General features: G+C 42.7%; 1 protein-coding gene across 3 annotated transcripts in view; it reads right to left on the reverse strand.

The window, feature by feature from the left end:
- Nucleotides 1-18,983, reverse strand: part of ANKRD6 (ankyrin repeat domain 6) — a 205,803-nt gene that overhangs the window by 185,865 nt on the left and 955 nt on the right. The window lies entirely within an intron of this gene.

Consider the following 18,983-nt stretch of genomic DNA (forward strand, 5'->3'; position numbering starts at 1 on the left):
ACTAGTTCATGAGGACCAGTCTGAACCATCAGTCCAGCGGTCACCTTTCTAAGTCAAAAGAAAGGAAAAGCCACAGAAAATTACTTGGCAGAGGGCACAAAGGCTGCTGTCAGACATGAAATCAGAACCCAGGCCTTCCGGGCCGCCAGGTTTACACTCCTCTCTTTAAAGCCTGCCAGTCTTTCATGAAATAGACTTCTCGTAAAGGGCATCTGTATTGTCCATTTCCAAGTGAGGTAATTCAGCCAGGTTTGGGTGTGGGGCCTGGGGATTTAAGATACATTACTTACTGTTAATCAGAAAGGAAAAAAAAAATTGTCAGGCCAAAACAGAGTCACTGGCTTCAAAAAAATTTTTTTAATTATTTCTCAAGTGGAGGGTTCAGGCTTTGCAGACAATAGTAAAGCAGTTTGCATCCCTGATCCTACTGCAACAATACATTCAGTCTTAATAAATGTCATTTACTCTGTGGGGCTCAGGCAGCTCTGCTGTGGATTTATGACATCTGAGTAGGTTACAATCAATATTTTGGTTTCCCTTCTAGATTTAGTATTATAACATTTCCCCCCTCACTTAAATATCTGAATAGCTTCTGATGTTGTTTTTTCATACAAAATCCATCAGGAGTTACATAGCTTCTATTTGCTTAAATTTGGGGAAAATGTTTTCTCTTGTACCCATCTTTCATTAACACTATAAGAAGAATAACTTTACGTAACTGGGATATTAACTCCATCCAATTTACTTAGCTAGTAAATTCACAACATATACTAAAAGTCTTCTGTTTTGTTTTCAGACAGGGCCTCACTCTGTGGACCAGGCTGGAGTGCAGTGATGCAATCATAGCTTACTGCAGACTCAACTCCTGGGCTCAGGTAATCCTCCTGCCTCAGCTTCCCGAGTAGCTGGGAATACCACACTTGGCTAATTTTGTTAGTGGTGCTGAGATGGGGTCTTGCTGTTTCCCAGGCTGGTTTTGAACTCCTGGCTTCATGCATTCCTCCTGCCTTGGCCTCCCAAAGTGCTAGGATTAGAGGTGTAAGCCACTGTGCCCAGCCTAAAAGTCTCTTAAGATATATTATCTTACTCTTAAAGTAAATGTCCCTGACATTAAAGGAATTTCAAAAGAGTAGCAGAGGGGGTTGTAATAAGAAACCACAGAAGTCCTGGAGCAAAATCAGATACAATATTTTATGTTCTACTTTTAGATGCACAAAAACATGGTCACTTTTAACACAACCAGTCAATTATAAGTACAGTGTTAGGGTTTTCGACTCTTTAAGTAAAAAGGGAAGAATATAAATTAGTCACTTTAGGATGTACAATGACAGAAACGCACTGAGCATAAAGGCAAAACTGGGTTTTGGTATATCAAAATAACAATTAGTTTTTAAAGCTGCAAGCTCTGTTTTCTTCAAAATGGCCTCCTTTACTCCAGGATTTAGTAATAAAATGGAAAGAAATTATGTTTTCTAGAGAGAAATTAGACCTATTACACATTTTGGAGGGGAGAAAGAAATGATATAGAGCTACCATTTTAATAATAGAAGATGGCTGTTTATTTTGCAAACTTCAGAGAATGCAGCCCACAAAGGTATTTCTACCTTCCTGACAAGGATGAACTCCTGAAAAGAGGATGTACTCTGAATTTTATTTCATTTTATTTTTGAGACAGGGTCTCACTCTGTCACCCAGGCTGCAGTGCAGTGGTGTGATCTCAGCTCACTGCAATCTTCACCTCCCAGACTCAAGTAAACCTCCCATCTCAGCCTTCTGAGTAGCAGGGACCACAGGCACACGCCACCATGCCCCACTAACTTTTTGAACTTTTTGTAGAGATGGAGTTTCACCATGTTGCCCAGGCTGCTCTTGAATTCCTGGGCTCAAGTAATCCACCTACCTTGACCTCCCAAAGTGCTAGGATTATAGGCGTGAGCCACGGCACCCGGCTGAATTTTAGTAATTTGAATTATACAGGCATACCTTGGAGATATTGTGGGTCTGGTTACAGACTACCATAATAAAGCAAATATCACAATAAAATAAGTCACACAATATTTTTGGTTTCCCAGTACATATAACAATTATGTTTACATTATATTGTAGTCTATTCGGTACACCATAGTATTATGTCTAAAAGAAACAACACGCATACCTTATTTAAAAATACTTTATTGGCCAGGTGCAGTGGCTCACACCTGTAACCCCAGCACTCTGGGAGGCCAAAGCAGGAGCCCAGGAGATCGAGACTAGCCTAGGCAAGTTGGTGAGACCCCATCTATACAAATAAAAAAAAAAAATTTTGTTTTTTTAATTAGCCAGGCGCAGTGGTGCAGACTTGTAGTCCTAGGTACTTGGGAGGCTGAGGCAGGAGGATTGCTTTAGCCCAGGAATTCAAGGTGGCACTGAGCTATGATCACACCGCTGCCTCCAGCCTGGGCAACAAAGTGAGACTCCATCTGAAAAACATATAAACAAAAATAAAAATACTTTATTGCTAAAAATGCTGATGATCATCTGAACCTTCAGCAAGTCATAATGTTTCTGCTAGTGGAGGGTCTTGTCTCAAGCCTGGTGGCTAATGACTGACTAGGGTGATCGCTGTTGAATGTTGGGGTGGCTGTTGCAATTTCATAAAATAACAATGAAGTTTCTGAATCCATTGATTTTTCCTTTTTTTTTTTTTTTTTGAGATGGACTCTCACTCTGTTGCCAGGCTGGAGTGCAGTGGCGCGATCCCAGCTCACCACAACCTCCACCTCCTGGGTTCAAGTGATTCTCCTGCCTCAGCCTCCTGAGTAGCTGGGATTACAGGCGCCCGCCACCACACCAGGCTAATTTTTGTATTTTTAGTAGAGACGAGGTTTCACCATGTTGGCCAGGCTGGTTTGGATCTTCTGACCCCAGGTGATCCTCCCACCTCGGCCTCCCAAAGTGCGGAGATTACAGGCGTGAGCCACCGCGCCCAGCCTGATTCTTCCTTTGAGATTTCACTGTCGCATGCAACAGCTGTTTGACAGCATTTTATCCACAGAACTCCTTTCAAAATCAGAGTCAATCCTCTCCAACCCAGTTGTTGTTTTATCAACTAATTTTATGTAATATTCCAAATTGTCTGTCATCATTTCAATAATATTTACAGCATCTTCACCCAGGATAGATTCTTTCAACCAAAAAATATCTCCAAATACGTTAAATTTCTTCGGGAGTTAGAAAAAAGAATTACAAACAGAGATGCACAATGGTAAGCCACATATGCATCTGAAGAGGGGAGGGTAAAGGGAAGTTTTTATTGGCAGAATGAGAGGTTCACTTAAGCTGCTTGAAAACAGAGCTCATTGGTTTCAGGGACTCAGAGATGGTGCAGGTTCATTGGTGAAAGTGCTGTTACTGGGCAGGTATTCTTTTGAGGGCATCTTGTCTGAATTGCTGCAATTCTAAAGAAAGAATTATTTGCGGGGTTATTTTGGAAAGTCCTTGAGACAGTCTTTATCTCGGCTATGCAAACATGAGCCTTCCCCTTCATGCTCTCCTGGCTCTCGTTTGTTTGGGTCTGACAAAAAGTGATTTCATCTGGTATCTGCAACTTTCACACATCCACCTCAACAAATCACTTTCTTTGTTCATCCATAAAAAGCAACTCCTCAGTCTTTCAAGTTTTATCATGAGATTGCAGCAATTCAGTTGCATCTTCAGGCTCCACTGCTAATTCTTGTTATCTTACTATTTCCACCACATCTGCATTTCCTTCCTCCACCAAGTCTTGAATCCCTCAAAGTGACCCAAGGGTTGGAATCAGCCTCTTCAGAACCCTGTTAATGTTGACCTCCTCTCATGAATCATGAATGTTCTTAATGGCATCTACAAAGGTGAATCCTTTCCAAAAGATTTTCTATTTATTTTGCCCAGATCCATCAGAGGACTCACTTTCTTTGGCAACTATAGCCTTACAAAATGTATTTCTTAAGTAAGACTTGAAAAGAGAAATTAACTCCTTGATCCATGGGCTGAGGAATGGATGTTGTGTTTAGCAGGCATGAAAATATTAATCTCCTTGTACAACGCCATCAGAGCTCTTGGGTGACTAGGTACACTGTCAATGAGCAGTAATTTTGAAAGAAATCTTGTTTTCTGAGTGGTAGGTCTTAACAGCGGGCTTAAAATATTCAGTAAACCACCCTGTAAATAGATGTACTGTCATCTGGGCTTTGCTGTTCCATTTATAGGGCACAGGCAGAATAGATGTAGTATAATTCTTTTTTTTTTTTTTTTGACAAGGTCTCACTGTCACCCAGGCTGCAGTGCAGTGGCACAGTCATGGCTCACTGCAGCCTCAACCTTCCAGGCTCGGGTGACCTTCCTACCTCAGCCTCCTGAGTAGCTAGGACTACAGGCACACACCACAACACCTGGCTAATTTTTTATTTTTTGTAGAGATGGGGTTTCATCATGTTGCCCAGGCTAGTCTCAAACTCCTGGGTTCAAGCAATTTTCCTGCCTTGGTCTCCTAAAATGCTGGGATTACAGGTGTGAGCCACCACACCTGGCCAATGTAGCATAATTCTTAAAAGGTCCTAGGATTTTCCAAATAGTAAATAAGAATTGGCTTCAACTAAAGTCATCAGTTGCATTAGCCCCTAACAAGTGTCAGCCTATCCTTGGAATTTAAAGCCAAGCATTGTCTTGTCTTTTCTAGCTATGAAAGGCCTAAATGGGGCTGGGCACAGTGGCTCATGCCTGTAATCCCAGCACTTTGGGAGGCCAAGGCAGGCGGATCACTTGAGGTCGGGAGTTCCAGACCAGCCTAACCAACATGAGAAACCCCATCTCTACTGAAACAAACAAACAAAAAAATTAGCTGGGTGTGGTGGCACATCCCTATAATCCCAGCTACTCAGGAGGCTGAAGCAGGAAAATCGCTTGAACCAGGAGGCAGGGGTTACAGGGAGCCGAGATCACGCCATTGCACTACAGCCTAGGCAACAAGAGTGAAATGACATCTCAAAGAAGAAAGAGAGAAAAAAAAAAGTCCTAAATGGACTCTCCTTCCAGTACAAGGCTGTTTCATCCACATTGAAAATCTATTCTTCAGTAGCCATCTTCATCAACAATCTTAGCTAGAGCTTATGGATAACTTGCTGTAGCTTCAGCATCAGCACTGGCTGCTTTACCTTGCACTTTTATGTTACAGAGACGGCTTCTTTTCTTAAACCTCATGAACCAATCTCTGCTAGCTTCAGACTTTTTTTCTGCAGCTTCCCACCTCTCTCAGCCTTTACACAACTGACAGGAGTCAGAGCCTTATTCTGGGTTAGGCTTTGGCTTTAGGGAATGTTGTGGCTGGTTTAATCTATCCAGACCACTTAAACTTTCTCCATATCAGCAATAGCAACAAGGCTGTTTCACTTTCTTGTCACTCATGTGTATAGTGGAATAACCCCCCTCCCTTTATTTTGAGACAGGGTCTCACTCTGTCACCTAGGCTGAAATACAGTAGCACAATCATAGCTCACTGCAGCCTCAACCTCCCAGGCTTACTTAAGCGATCCTCCCACCTCAGCCTTCCCGAGTAGCTAGAACTACAGGTGCATGTCACCATGCCCTGCTAATTTTTTAATTTGTTGTAGAGACAGGATTTCACTACGTTGGTATATTAGTCAGTTATCATGCTGCTATAAAGAAATACCCAAGACTGGGTAGTTTATAAAGGAAAGAGGTTTAATTACCTCACAGTTCCACAGGGCTGGGGAGCCCTCCAGAAATTTACAAGCATGGTAGAAGGGGAAGCAAACACCTCCTTCTTCACATGGCAGCAGCAGGAGAAGAGTCAATCAAAAGGGGAAAAAGTCCCTTATAAAACCATCAGATCTCATGAGAACTCACTATCACAAGAGGAGCATGAGGGTAACTGCCCCCATGATTAAATTACCTCCCACCAGGTCCCCCCCATGACACATGGGGATTATGGGAGCTACAGTTCAAGATGAGATTTGGGTGGGGACACAGCCAAACCATATCAATTGGCCAGGCTGGTCTTGAACTCCTGGTCTAAAGTAATCCTCCTGCCTCAGCCTCCTAATGTGCTGGGATTACAGGAGGAAGCCACTGTGCTCAGCCCCAGAGTAGCACTTTTAATTTCCTTCAAGAATTTTTCCCTTGCATTCACAATTTGGCTAGCCCTTTGGCACAAGAGTTCTAGCTTTCATCCTATCTTGGTTTTTGACATCTTTCCTCACTAATTCTAACTCCTGACTTAAAGTGAAAGTTGTGAGACTCCTCCTTTCACTTGAATGCTTATAGAGGCCACTGTGGGATTATTAATTCACCTAATTTTATTTTTATTATTTATTTAGAGAGAAAGTTTCACTCTTGTTGCCTAGGTGGAGTGCAATGGCACGATCTTGGTTCACTGCAACCTCTGCCTCCCGGGTTCAAGCGATTCTCCTGCCTCAGCCTCCCAAGTAGCTGGGATTACAGATGCGCACCGCCACGCCCAGCTAACTTTGTATTTTTAGTAGAGACGGAGTTTCACCATGTTGGTCAGGCTGGTCTCAAACTTCTGACCTCAGGTGATTCGCCTGCCTCGGCCTCCCAAAGTGCTGGGATTACAGGCACAAGCCACTGTGCCCGGCCAATTCACCTAATTTTAATATTGCTGTGTCTTAGGGAATAGGAGGCCCAAAGAGAGGGAGAGAGATGGGTAACAACTGGTCAGTGGAACAGCCAGAACACATATAACACTTATTAATTAAGATCTTCTTATATGGGCATGATTCACAGTGTCCCAAAATGATTACAATAATAACATCGAAGATCTCTGATCAGCTGGGCATGGTGGCTCACGCCTGTGCCTAGCACTTTGGGAGGCCAGGGCAGGAGGATCACCTGAGGTCAGGAATTTGAGACCAGCCTGGCCAGCATGGAAAAATCCTGTCTCTACTAAATATACAAAAATTGAGACAGGTGCAGTGGCTCACGCCTGTAATCCCAGCACTTTGGGAGGCCAAGACGGGCGGATCACAAGGTCAGGAGATTGAGACCATCCTGACCAACATGGTGAAACCCCGTTTCTACTAAAATATAAAAAATTAGCTGGGCATGGTGGTACACACCTGTAGTCCCAGCTACTCAGGAGGCTGAGGGAGGCGAATCACTTGAACCCAGGAGGCAGAGGTTGCAGTGAGCAGAGATGGCATCACGGCACTCCAGTCTAGCGACAGAGCAAGACTCCATGTCAAAAAAAAAAAAAAAGTTGGCCGGGCATGGTGGTGCGTGCCTGTAATCCCAGCTACTAGGGGGCTGAGGCAGGAGGTCACTTGAACCTGGGAGGCGGAGGTTGCAGTGAGCTGAGATCGTGCCACTGCACTCCAGCCTGGGCAACAGAGCAAGACTCCATCTCACAAAAAAAAAAAAAAGAAAGACCTCTAATCACAGATCACCAAAACAATTTTTCATAATAATAATGAAAAAGTCTGAAATATTATGAGAATTACCAAAACGCGACACAGAGACACGAAGCGAGCACATGTTGTTGGAAAAATGGTATTGATAGATGCTCAACACAGAATTGCCACAAGCCTTCAATTTGTGAAAATCACATATCTGCAAAGTGCAATAAAATGAGCTATCCTATATATGAAATATTTAGGGACTAGGGGAGCTCATTATGTAAAGGAATCCTTTGATAGTCTTACATAGTTTTTTTTTTTTTTTTTTGACATGGAGTTTTGCTCTTCTCACTAATGTTAGAGTGCAATGGTATGATCTTGGCTCACTGTAACCTCTGTCTCCCAGGTTCAAGCGACTCTCCTGCCTCAGCCTCCCAAGTGGCTGCAACTACAGGTGTGTGCCACCATGCCTGCCTAATTTTTTTATTTTTAGTAGAGATGGGTTTTCACCGTGTTGGCCAGGCTGGTCTCAAACTCCTGATATCAGGTGATCCGCCCACCTCAACCTCCCAAAGTGCTGGCATTACAGGCATGAGTGACCGTGCCCAGCCCTCAAATAGAATTTCTAAAGTCCCTATTAACAGTTTTTGAAATCAATTTCCCTAGATATACCCCAACAGGAAAGTATCTACTTAGTTATAAGTCTGTCATTGGATGATAAAATGTTTATTTATATTTCAAAGTACAATATACCCTGGCTTACACCCAACGAAACTTTTAGATTTTATTTCAGATGAAAAATGTTTTAAGGCATCAAACCTCAGTTTTAAAACAGTGCTTCTAAACAGTAGCAACCTAACTTCAATCATATCAGGTACTGGAGATGTGAGGTTCTGTCATTCTTCCTTCAAGTTTTAACTTTTTTGGTTTTGTATAAAAATCCAACAGGTGCCAGGGGGTTTTGCTGTTATTCATGACCAATCTGCAGCTCTCTCCTAAGTTTTTGAACAGCAAATGGAGGAAAACAAAGGCTTCAGTGAGCAAGCCATTCAATAGATATTATGTAACTCAGGACAGTGTACTCTGGAGATTCAGAAAATTATAAACAAACAAGTATTTGTTCTTAAAGTGCCTGGACTTAGGTCCTTCCTCTTATCAAAGCTCTTTCTTTTATTAACTTTTACCTTGATTTTTTAAAAAGATGGCTAATCCAGGGCCACAGTGCTCATTTTAACTTTAATTTGTCCTCTCTCAGCATCAAGAGGCAAACTGAGCTCCGATATAAACCATTCACATTCACTAAAGCCCCAGTGCCAACTTTTTCTATCATTTCTATTTGGAAGCGAAGCTGCAGAGATCTCTATAGGTAACCTCAGACAGTGAGTGATCTGACTTATAGGACAAGCCTACTGCTCTGTTCTGAAGCTAATGATTAACACCACTGGGCATTCCCCTCTTGGTTCCAAGCTCTCCTACCAGATAGGCAAGGCTTCAATGCTGGTTGAGACAAGAACTTTATCTAGAGCTATGAAACAAACTATTTTTAGGAACCAAAAGACAAGTTGCCATAAGGACTCAAATTATTTAAAGAGTGTCAGCCTCGGCAACATGGCAAAATCTCATCTCTATAAAAAATGCAAAAATTAGCCAGGCATAGTGGCATGCGCCTGTAGTCCCAGCTACTCGGGTGGCTGAGATGGGAGGCTGAAGTGGGAGGATCGCCTTGAACCTGAGAGGTCGAGGCTACAGAGCCATGATCATACCTCTGCATTCCAGCCTGGGTCATAGAGTGAGACCCTGTCTCAAAAAATAAAATAAAGTGTGGACCACAGGTCACCTCATCAGAATCTGGGGTGATTGTTAAATGTGTGCCTCCCCAGACCTAGTGAATTAGAATCTATGGAGTAAGGCTGAGAATTCCCAAATTTTAATATATTCCCCAGATTATTCTTACATTTAAACCAAAAATAAAATTCTAAGCTCCCCCAACCAATTGAATGGATCCCCCTCACCCCTACCCGGGCCAAGGGATTCCAAAGGAACCTGAAAAACAGGCAGGGGTTGGGGAAGCAGACATGCTTCATTATACCCTCTCCCTTTTGGAGTTCAGGCACAACTGACCAGCATTAACATTAAAACAGAGATCTTAAGACTGCAAAACAGATTCTTTGTAGCAATAAGGTACCAATTTCCAATCTGACTCTAGTATCACATGACAGATAAAGAAGAAAATCAAAGTATTTTATCCCAAAATACGTTTCTTTGCCATATTTTGAAATGGCCCTACAGAGCCATCTTTTGTGGGGGAAAAATTGCTCTGCAAAGAATCTCTATTAACATAACTAGATCTTACCCCCTCTAGTCCCTCCATATCCTGAAGAGATCAACTGAGAGTCCAACATCTTTTAAAGGTTTAAATAGAAAACATTTGCCATCTACGGTCTCTAATGGTGGCCACCTGTGAGACTTCACCTACATAAGAAGAACCTCAGCCTCCACAACCCCTTATCTTAAGCCCAGAGACTTCCGTCTATTGATTCCAGGTCTTTAGATAATAACTTTTGCAACCAATTGCCAACGAGAAAAACTTTGAACCAAACCAATACACCTCACAGATATTGATTGGTGCCTTTTTTTTTTTTTTTTTTTTTGAGACAGGGTTTTGCTCTGTTGCCCAGGGTCTTACACTCTGTTGGAGTGCAGTGGTGCCGGTCTTGGCTCACTGGAGTCTCGAGCTCCCAGGCTCAAGCGATCCTCTTACCTCAGATTCCTGAATAGCTGGGACTACAAACATGCACCGCCATGCCTGGCTAATTTTTTTTTTTTAATAGATGGGCTTTCACCATGTTGCACAGGCTGGTCATAAACTCCCGGGCTCAAGCAATCTGACCGCCTTATCCTCCCAAAGTGCTGGGACTATAGGCATAAGCCACCTCACCCAACCTGATTGGTGTCTATGTCTCCCCAAATGTATAAAACCAAGCTGACAGGCAGGGCACAGTGGCTCAGGCCTGTAATCCCAGCACTTTGGGAGGCTGAGGCAGGTGGATTGCTTGAGCCCAGGAGTTTGAGACCAGCCTAGGGAACATGGCAAAACCCTGTCTCTACTAAAAATACAAAAATTAACTGGGCATGGGAGCATGCGCCTGTAATCCCAACACTTTGGGAGGCCGAGGTGGGCAGATCACCTGAGGTCAGGAGTTTGAGACCAGCCTGACCTACATGGTGAAACCCCATCTCTACTAAAAATACAGTTAGCCAGGTGTGGTGGCGCATGCGTAATCCCAGCTACTCTGGAGGCTGAGGCAGAAGAATCGCTGGAACCCAGGAGGCGGAGGTTACAGTGAGCCAAGATCATGCCATTGCACTCCAGCCTGGGCAATAAGAGTGAAACTCTGTCTCAAAAAAAAGGAAAGAAAAGAAAACCAAGGCCATGGTCACTCATAGTTAGCTCAGAATAAACCTCTTTAAATACTTTACAGGAGTTTGGCTTTTTTTGTTGATATATACATGATAAGTTTGAGAAGTATTGGTCTAAGGAAGCTAACTGGAAGACAGATAGCTAACAAGAAGATAAATTCGGCCAGGTGCAGTGGCTCACCCCTGTAATCTCAGCACTTTGGGAGGGCCAAGGTGGGCAGATTACTTGGGGTCAGGAGGTACAGACGAGCCTGGACAACATGGCAAAACCCTGTCTCTACTAAAAATACAAAAACAGTAGGCCGGGCGCGGTGGCTCAAGCCTGTAATCCTGGCACTTTGGGAGGCCGAGACGGGTGGATCACAAGGTCAGGAGATCGAGACCATCCTTGCTAACTCGGTGAAACCCCGTCTCTACTAAAAAATACAAAAAACTAGCCGGGCGTGGTGTCAAGCGCCTGTAGTCCCAGCTACTCGGGAGGCTGAGGCAGGAGAATGGCGTAAACCCGGGAGGCGGAGCTTGCAGTGAGCTGAGATCCGGCCACTGCACTCCAGCCTGGGCGACAGAGCGAGACTCCGCCTCAAAAAAAAAAAAAAAAAAAAATTTAGCCAGGCGTGGTGGCGGGCGCCTGTAATCGCAGCTACTCAGAAGGCTGAGGCAGGATTATCACCTGAACCCGGGAAGCAGAGGTTGCAGCGAGCTGAGATCACACCACTGTACTCCAGCCTGGGTGACACAGCGAGACTCTGTCTCAAAAAAAAAAAAAAAAAAAAAAAGAGAGAGAGAAAGAAAAAAAGAAAAATTTAGTAACTTGTTCAAGGTCATTTATCCCCACTATAGAGGTGAAATAACAGTGGGCCACAGAGATTAAGTAGGTTCTAACTAGGAACAGCGTTATTATCAAACTGAGTTATACTAATTTTGTATCTAGTGAAGGCATCCTCAACAAATGTTTTTCTGTAAAGAAACAGATAGTAAAATATATCAGGTTTTGTGGGCCAGGTAGTCTCTGTGGAAACTACTTAACTCTGCCATCGCAGTTGAAAGCAGCTATGAGGCCGGGCGCGGTGGCTCAAGCCTGTAATCCCAGCACTTTGGGAGGCCGAGACAGGCGGATCACTAGGTCAGGAGATCGAGACTATCCTGGCTAACACGGTGAAACCCCGTCTCTACTAAAAAATACAAAAAACTAGCCGGGCGAGGTGGCGGGCGCCTATAGCCCCAGCTACTCAGGAGGTTGAGGCAGGAGAATGGCATGAACCCGGGAGGCGGAGCTTGCAGTGAGCTGAGATCCGGCCACTGCATTCCAGCCTGGGGGGCAGAGCGAGACTCCGTCTCAAAAAAAAAAGAAAGCAGCTATAGACACCATGCAAAGGAATGAAACAGGCGTCAAGCTGGATTTGGACCATGGTTATAATTTGCCAACATTTGGTCTAGTACATCTTTTTTTTTTTTTTTCCCCCGAGATGGGGTCTTGCTATGTTGCCTAGGCTGGAGTGCAGTGGCTATGCACAGGCATGATTATATTGCACTGCAACCTCAAACTCCTGGGCTCAAGCAATCCTCCCACCTCAGCCTCTCCCAAATAGCTGAGACTACAGGTGCTCACTGCCACACCCAGCTAGTGCATCTTTAATTCCAATGAAAAGTATCAGGATATGATACCCCATAATATGCCACTTTGGCATAAGGATTACTTTGAGCTGAAGGCAACTGACAAGTGGACAAAAGAAAAGCTCTTTGCCTTCCCCTTTTGCCTAAAAGCAGGACATAAATTAACAAAGGTGTCCCTTCTCCCTTTTCCACCAGGAAGGATAAAGGTTCATCACAGAAGACAGCTTTAGGTCCTTATCAGCCTAGAGATGGCACCAGAGGCATCTATATAACAAACTGCACTAACTAGCCTTTATCTGCCATTAGTTTCCCATGTATTTGCCTTCCTACAACTCACCATCACTAAAGACTCAAGATATTTTTCCTTTGTCTTGTCACTTCTCTAAAAGTATACTGTTCTTTGTTGAAGATGCTATATAAGCCAGAGTTGTAAGAAATCTTTTTGAGAATTACTCTTTCCCCAGTTTTCTCCCATGTATGTATGAAATATACATGTTAACAAACTTCCATGTGTTTTTCTCTTGTTAATCTATGTTTTGTTACAGGGGTCCCAGCTGAGAACTCACAAGAGTAGAGGAAAAAACATTTTTTCCTTCACTACACCAATATGAGCACCATGAAACAGGAAACTTTATTTTAAAATTAGGATTTAAGGCCAGTTGTAGTGGCTTAGGCCTGTAATCCCAGCACTTTGGGAGGTCAAGGTGGGCAGATCACTTGAGGTCAGGAGTTCAAGACCAGCCTGGCTAACATGGTAAAACCCCGTCTCTACTAAAAATACAAAAATTAACGAGTGTGGTGGCACACCTGTAACCCCAGCTACTCAGGAGGCCGAGACACAAGAATTGCTTGAACCCAGGAGGCGGAGTTTGCAGTGAGCCGATATCGCACTACTGCACTCCCGCCTGGGTGACAGAAGGAGACCCTGTCTTGGAAAAAGAAAAAAAAGAAAATTAGGATTTAAAAGATGGTAAAATTTAATTATTTGGGCCTTTTCCTTAGGTAGAACAGCCCAATGTCAACTAGTAATGGATAAATGACGCTGAAGCATTACTAGAATTAGTGCACATTACTGAAGTTTCTCCCTGACTCTAACTGGGTCTTGGGATCTTTCACATGATCTTGCAATCCTTTAATGTCTACCATTTGATGCTGTGCACCCTCTTGGGCACAAATTTACTTCAGACAAATAAGACAAACACATCCAAATTTTACAACTGTACTTTCCCTTAAGAGCAAATAAGTAAAAGTGACACATACACTTTGTGATTATGTAACACATTCCATGGCAAAAACTTTTTTTTTGGAAAGGGAAATAAGTTTCATACCTAGCCTATTGCCGGCAGCCTAAAGTAGTTTTAAACTCTTATGATAACATTAACGAAGCCATTTAGACATGCATATTCTTGTCCTTTGCTAATTTTTCTCTGCTCCATCTTTCTCAAATGTACAATTCTTTACATGGTTGGATGATTCTAAGTAAATTAAATATGCTTCATTCCGTAATAAATATCTGAACCTAGATGGCTTAATGGCATTTTTATTTGCTCTCATGGCAATTATGATACATTTGTTTCCTGTATGGCAGTCTCCTCCACACCCTCCACTATGAAGACATAACATTTTATTTATATAGTGTGTGTGTATATATATATATATAAACACATACATATATATACACATACACATATATGTTTAGAAAGTGAGAAATAGGGCCAGGTGCAGTGGCTCATGCCTGTAAACCCAGCACTTTAGGAGGCTGAGGTGGGCGGATCACCTGAGCTCAGGAGTTCGAAACCAGCTTAGTCAACATGGCAAAACCCCGACTCTATTAAAAATACAAAAATTAGCCGGGCACGGTGGTGGGCACCTGTAACCCCAGCTACTCAGGAGGCTGAGGCAGGAGAACCACTTGAACCTGGGTGGTGGAGGTTGCAGTGAGCCGAGATCGTACCATTGCACTCCATCCAGCCTAGGCAACAGAGCAAGACTTCGTCCAAAAAAAAAAAAAAAGTGAGAAATAAATTACATAAAGGCAGTTACACTTAATTGACCAGTAAAAAGACTAGCACCTTATTGTACAAAAAAATGGCTACTCATCCACCAAAGAGTTCTATTCCTTTCCCAAAGTAAATTACTTTTGCTAAGAAACAGTTGCCCAGCCAGGGACTGTATTTCCTAGCTTCCTTGAATCTAGGTGGGGCCATGTGACTGGTTTTGCCAATAGAAGGTAAGCAGAAGTGATGTGTTTCACTTGCTGGTGAAGGCAGTCAACACGATTTCCTTTTGCCATACTCCTTTCCCGCTTGCAGTGACTCTGGAGACCACATGAAGATGGTGGCATCACAAGAAGGAAGGAACCTTGATCCCTGAGTCACCTGAAGGACAGCTACCCAGGAGAACTGCCCAACAGGAATAACTGATTTGGACTTGTGTGAGCTAGATTAAACCACTGAGGTTTGGAAATGTTTGTTACAGCAGTTAGCCTACCTTACCAGAATATACCTGTACTGGTGAAAGACTCAAATCATGATTTATTGAAGTATTTCTAAGATAAAAGCAAATACTGAGGAATCACATGCGTAAGAAGAGCTTGCAGGTTATCATTTTTGCCACTTACCTACCCCATTCATCTGAGTTTAAAATCAGTGTAAGCCTGGGCCACAAGGTGAAACCCTGTCTCTACCAAAAATACAAAAATTAGCAGGGCGTGGTGTTATGTGCCTGTAGTCCCAGCTACTTAGGAGGCTGAGGTGAGACAATGGCTTGAACCCAGGAGGCAGAGGTTGCAGTGAGTCGAAATCCCACCACTGCACTCTAGCCTGAGTGACAGTGAGACTTTGCCTCAAAAATAAAATAAAATGAAACCAGTCTGAATGAGTAGAGACCTATTTATTAAGTAAATTCTGACATTTAACATCTTTTCTAACACTGTGTAAATGCTATAGCTCACCTATATCACAGCATATGAAACAAGGTAGGATGTATTATATGCTATATTTAGAAGACATTTGGAACATAAAGTGTAAACCAGAAGACACTCTTAAAATTAAATTTGCCTCCCCCAAGGCAGAATGTACTGGACTTCAGTCATTCATACCATCTTCATGAGTTCTTCCATAGCTGTGTACCTCATGTATTATCATTTACTTCATATTTTTCTGGACCCTAATGAGGGCAGAGAGAGATGTGGCAGTTGGAAGCCTTCAGTTTCACATCTGCCCTATACAGAACTCCAAGATGTTCATTCTAGGCCTTCCTGTGGCTCTTGAGGAATTGGTCCTGGAGTTTTCAGGATCCAGATGAATATCTGGGGGCTCTGAGGAAAAAGAACTGGTCAGGCTTATCTGAGGTCTGAGCAGAAAGAAAGCCTCTTGTAACTGGTGGGGGAAAGATATAAGAGAGAACTGAAACGGGATAAGACATCCAAATAAAGGGGCCTTTTATGGGGTGGGTGTGGGTAGGGCTCTGTAAATATTTCCTTATAGTGCTTACTAACCTTTTTTGACTTAGGAAACCATTTGAGAATCTGATGAAAGCTATGGAACTTCTTCCCCCTCAAACATACATAAGAGCATTCACTTAAATACTTATACATAATTTCAGGAGATCTTAGAGTATCAGTAGCCCACCACTGAACCCCAGGTTAAGAATTCTTGTTTTAGTGGGAAATTTAATAGCTGATCCTCAGGTTTATAAAGGAAACCACTAGTAAATAATGCAGACACTTTCCTATAAAAAAGAGAGAACATAGCTATTTCTTCCATCTCTTCCCCCTTGATGGGATGAGGAAGAGCTGGGAAACAGAGGTAATGTCACCCCTAAGTTTTCCTCTGCTGCTGTCCCTAACCGCAGTGCCTTGGTACAGTCCCACAGTGGGGCGCTATCAACAGAACTTGTTTTTAAAAAACTTTTAAAAACTTTGTTTTGAAATAATAGTAATCTCACATAGAAGTTGCAAAAATAGTACATGAATTCCCTATTCTGTCCTCCCCCTAGCCCCTGGTAACCACCATGGAACTACTTTCTGTTTCCATGTGTATGACTACTCTAGGCACCCAATATAAGCGGAATCATATAATATTGTCCCTTCTGTGACTAACTTATTTCACCTAGCATAATGTTTTCAAAGTTTACTATTTTGGACCCCCTGACTGGGTGTTTTGCAACTATAGCAAATTCAAACGGGCAATGCAGAAAATTCGAAAATTTCCATGGAAAACAGTATACCGAACATGTCTGGACATTGCTGAACCTATTAACTGGAGGTAGTTTGCAGTTTCAACAGCAGATCATGTTACATTCCTAACCATGACAATACATCTTTGCAAAGCTGCGTTTTCTGTGGTTGCTGTGATAAAAGCCAAATGCAGCGGAAATATTAATGTGAAACAGGAAATGAGAGTGGCAGTGTCCAACACGATCCCAAGGTTTGAGAAGTAGTACAGGCATACACATCCGGTTAGTAATTGTGACTTTAAAAGACATAAAATATTTTTTTCTCTCAGTTTATGTATGTTATTTTTTTCAAACAACTTCTAAGTAAATACTCAGTTGTCTGAACCTAACTACTAACTACTGAAGCCTAAGGGAATTATGAAAAAATTACTAACTACTGAAACCTAGGGGAATTGTGAAAAAATTACTCAGACACTAAGGGCTCCATGAAACCAAGTTTCGGAATCTTTGCCTTAACCAAGAAGTAATAGAATAGTGTAAGATTCACCAAGGAAAGCCATGTGACCTTGAAGAAATAACTTAAAGACCGTAACACAAACACACCAACCAGGAAAAGAGGAATTTGGGTTGTTAAAACCATTTTTAAAGGTCACTCTTAGCTTAATCCTTCAAATCCCACACAATGCCTTCTGGATAATTTGCATTTTAAAAAAAACTTCTAAAACACATGCACCCAAATTACTGTTTTCCCACTTCTTAGGGACTCAAGCAAAGCTTTTAAAATTACAGCCTCCAAGCTATGTTGGAAGAGACTGGGTCTCCCCTACACAGACAGAACACACCTTCGGGATCCGTGCCAGTGAGACAGGAGAAACCTGGAAAAAGACAGAGACTCAAAGATCCCCCCACTTTAAGACTTTCAGCTTTTTTGTGGTTTCTATCTTACCCTCAACAGCCTGCTTTTAAGTTCAATAATAATGCTCGTTGAGAAAAAAAGAAAAAAAAAAAAGAACGATCCAGGTTATTGTGGAAATGCTTGTTGGGAAACTTCCTTTCCTCAGGGTTTTTCATATATGCAAGGGAAAAAATTAACACAACATCCAGAATAGTGGTTCCCTGGGTGGGAGGTGAGAAGTGAGTGGATGGCCATGGAGAGGGGTACTCAGGGGATCCAGGGGCCTGGGGATGTTCTAGTTCTTCAGCCGGGTGACACATACTTCAGTGTGATCTATTGTTATTCTTTACATTGCACTCTAAGGTTTATACTGTCTGAGTGTATGATGTATTTCACAGTGGCAGCACCAGTATCTCTATAGAAGAAAGAGGCCTTGGGAGTTGGAAGTGTGCCTTGTCTGTAAGCTGAGTTGGATCGCAGGCAGTCTGCTTTTACACAGAGCATATGCTTATCTGGAAAGGCTTTGGGGAGGCTGATGAGTTTAAGTGGGAGACTAAGATTAATTTTCGGTGCCACCATGAAAAAACAAGGAGTTAACAAATTCGCATTTTTAAAAATTACCATTGGTTTATACCTCCCAACACTGCCACTAGTTGTTTTCTGGTCTCTTTAATTCCTCTTCATCCCTCTTCTACCCTTCCCCCATCTCCAGTATGACCTAGAGGGCAGAAAATGCTCCCCAGCTTTAATTTGTATCCCTAATTTTTAAAAGATTTTTTGTTACCATATGCTAAACAAATACTAAAGATGACAAAGTGTAACATGCATCGGTATAGACACACCTACTACACTCAGGAGCAAGGCTGCAGACCAGTATGGTGGCTCACACCTGTAATCCCAACACTTCGGGAGGCTGAGACAGGAGGAGTTCGAGACCAGCTTGGGCAACACAGTGAGACTCTGTCTCTAGCAAAATAAAAAAATTCAAAATTAGCCAGGTGTGGTAGTCCCAGGCTGAGGTGGGAGGATCGCTGGAGCTAAGGAGGTCAAAGCTTACAGCCTGGGCAACAGAGGGAAACTCTGTCTCAAAACAACAACAAAAAAAACCCTGCCAAGGTTGCTATTGGTGTTTTGGGGATGAGAAACCCCCAATCAGTACACCATGGATGGGACCACCTTGGACCCAGTTGTGTTTGTCTTCATTGCCCAAGTTCTTTCCACTCACACTGGCCTAACAGAACCTAAGCATGAATGAATTCAACATCCAACAGGTTCGCAAAACAAGGTGTCCAACACACAAGAGTACAATGCCAAGCACTTCATTCGCATCACTTCACTGCATGAACACAATACTAGGAGGTTATGTACAATACCTGCAGTTTAGAGTTCTAAAAACTGAGGTTTAAAGTAGTGGGTTTTCCAGTCACACACCTAACAAGTGGTGGAGTCAGAACTCCGTCTCACGGGCCCAAAGTGGCTCTTTACTA

Source organism: Chlorocebus sabaeus, chromosome 13 (assembly GCF_047675955.1).
Source record: "Chlorocebus sabaeus isolate Y175 chromosome 13, mChlSab1.0.hap1, whole genome shotgun sequence".
NCBI classification, from domain to species: Eukaryota; Metazoa; Chordata; class Mammalia; order Primates; family Cercopithecidae; genus Chlorocebus; species Chlorocebus sabaeus.